General features: G+C 35.2%; 1 non-coding gene across 1 annotated transcript; it reads left to right on the top strand.

The window, feature by feature from the left end:
- Positions 1-457: 457 nt before the first annotated feature.
- On the top strand, positions 458-529 carry TRNAD-GUC. Its single transcript has one exon. It is a non-coding gene; the product is annotated as a tRNA-Asp (tRNA).
- The last annotated feature ends 1,724 nt before the right edge of the window (positions 530-2,253 follow it).

Genomic DNA, 2,253 nt, shown 5'->3' with positions numbered 1-2,253 from the left:
TATTTTTAATAATATCTTCCAAATAAAAATAGTTAATACTTTATTTTAAAAATACATTTAAACATTTCAAAATACTCTTAATTTAAAAAGTTTTATTAATACTCATCATTTTTTTTTAAGAATTCGAAAATACTTTTATTGTTAGAATTATGTTTAAAAAATACTTGTGAAATTTTGAAAGTAGCATTAATATCCTTTGTCTTTATAAAAAAATATTTAAAAAAATTTTTACCGTCGATATAAGGACGAAAACCATTTATCAGCGCCTTATAGTTTACCTTCATTACTTTTGGAAATTCGTGCATATTTTTAGAACGTGCTTCTAATGGTAAATGTATTTTTAATTTTTGTAAGGAGGTCTAAATGTGTTTTTAAAAAGTTTGAGAGTATTATTAACGAAACTTTTGATTAGGAAATTATGGACAAATATAACATAGTCAGAGAAAGTGAACATCTGGTCGTTGTAGTATAGTGGTAAGTATTCCCGCCTGTCACGCGGGTGACCCGGGTTCGATCCCCGGCAACGGCGGTAATATTTTTGCCTTTTTTTTTTCTCAAAAAAAAAAAAAAAAAAAAAAAGGAAAAAGAAAAAAGAAAAAGGAAAACCCCGCGCCATAATTAACGAATGGAGGGAAAAATATGAATCCAGAATTGAAGGATTCGTAATTTTTGGTTTCACCCTTCTTGTTCCATACATCTCTCTGTCTTTGCTAAAGACTCGAATGGACCAAACCCTAATTGAACCTGATTCTCCTCCGATTCCAATCATTTCATTTTCAGTCGAAGATGAAGCAGGGGAGCGCTGTGGAGGCATTAGAAGCAGTGGAACCGCTTAGAGTTTGATTTTCCTTTACCCTGCATCTTTCGATTTAGTTTTCAATTATTGATCTTATGTTTGTGTTCATAATGTTCTGGTGTTGCTCTTCTCTATTAGAGATCTTCTTGTTGCTTGCTTTTAATTAACTGTTATCTCTTCAAGTATAAAGCATGTGATGCATATTGGTACCGTGAATCGGTTCTGTTTGGAACTCTGTTCTTTACTTTCTGACACGGTCGCCTGGTCCTAGTGAAAAGAATTTTGTTTTCCCGATGTGGCTCGATATGACTACAGAAAGTTACTCAAAAGCATGCAATAATTGAGATTCAAGTTAGGATCGGGAAGGGATGGCCTTAATCCGTTTAGGGGGCGTTTGGAGCAAGAAGTGAAGTTATTTAATCTTGAGTTGTTTAGCTTCGGGAGTTAACTAATCTGAGGAATTATTTAATCTGTGTTTGGGGTGAATTTGGAGGTGTGGAGTCAACCATTTTATTCCTTCACTTCTCTATTTGATATATTGCTGAGGTAGTGATGAGTTTCTGAGCTAATCTTGACATATCGAAGGTGTGAGCCTATAGTTTTGAAGTGCGGTGTGAAGTGAAATTAGTCTTTGTCATGTCAAATGCGATTTTGATTGGATAATCATGAATGTTGGAGTCAACTTATGTGCACTGCATCAACTGCAGTAGTGTACAGACATTTGGTGTTGAATCACGACTCTCCACAATGGTATGATATTGTCCACTTTGAGTATAGACATTTGGTGTTGAATCACGACTCTCCACAATGGTATGATATTGTCCACTTTGAGTATAAGCTCTCATGGCTTTGCTTTGGGCTTCCCCACAAGGCCTCATACCAATGGAGATAGTATTCCTCACTTATAAACCCACGATCTTCCACTAAATTAACCAATGTGGGACACTCCCAATCCCAATAATCCTCAACAGTCTCAACCCGTGACTTTTACTCTCTTCGACCACCAAGCTGGTTCATTGTGGTTCATGTCAAATGTATTGAAACTCACATGATCCACTGCATTAAGAATTATCTATATGAGAAATTAAGCATTCAATGATTCAAATCAACAATGACATTTTTGGGGATGAGACTTAATGTCTTTGGTAGCTAAGTTAATGCCTCAAATGGCATAAAGTCATCGTTTGTATTGGAAGATCGATTATTAAAAGCCATATTTGGTATTCAAATATCCACTTAAAAGGAAATCAGGAAAGAAATACCAATAAGAAATAGGGTTTGAGTTATTGAGGCGAGATGGACCTATTCCTCAGAGGAATTAACACAGGATAAGTAATCCAAAGGTGGCCCCGTAATGTTGTTTCATCCAATATGGTATGTTCTTTGTTGTCAAAGTGTAGGGAGTCAATATCACTCGCCTTTTTAGTCTCTACTGTTTGAACACCCTTTTTAGAAAG

Source organism: Cucurbita pepo, unplaced genomic scaffold, assembly GCF_002806865.2.
Source record: "Cucurbita pepo subsp. pepo cultivar mu-cu-16 unplaced genomic scaffold, ASM280686v2 Cp4.1_scaffold002289, whole genome shotgun sequence".
In the NCBI taxonomy this organism is placed as follows: domain Eukaryota; kingdom Viridiplantae; phylum Streptophyta; class Magnoliopsida; order Cucurbitales; family Cucurbitaceae; genus Cucurbita; species Cucurbita pepo.
Note: the sequence above shows the minus strand (reverse complement) of the source record. Positions and strands in the feature narration are given on the sequence as shown.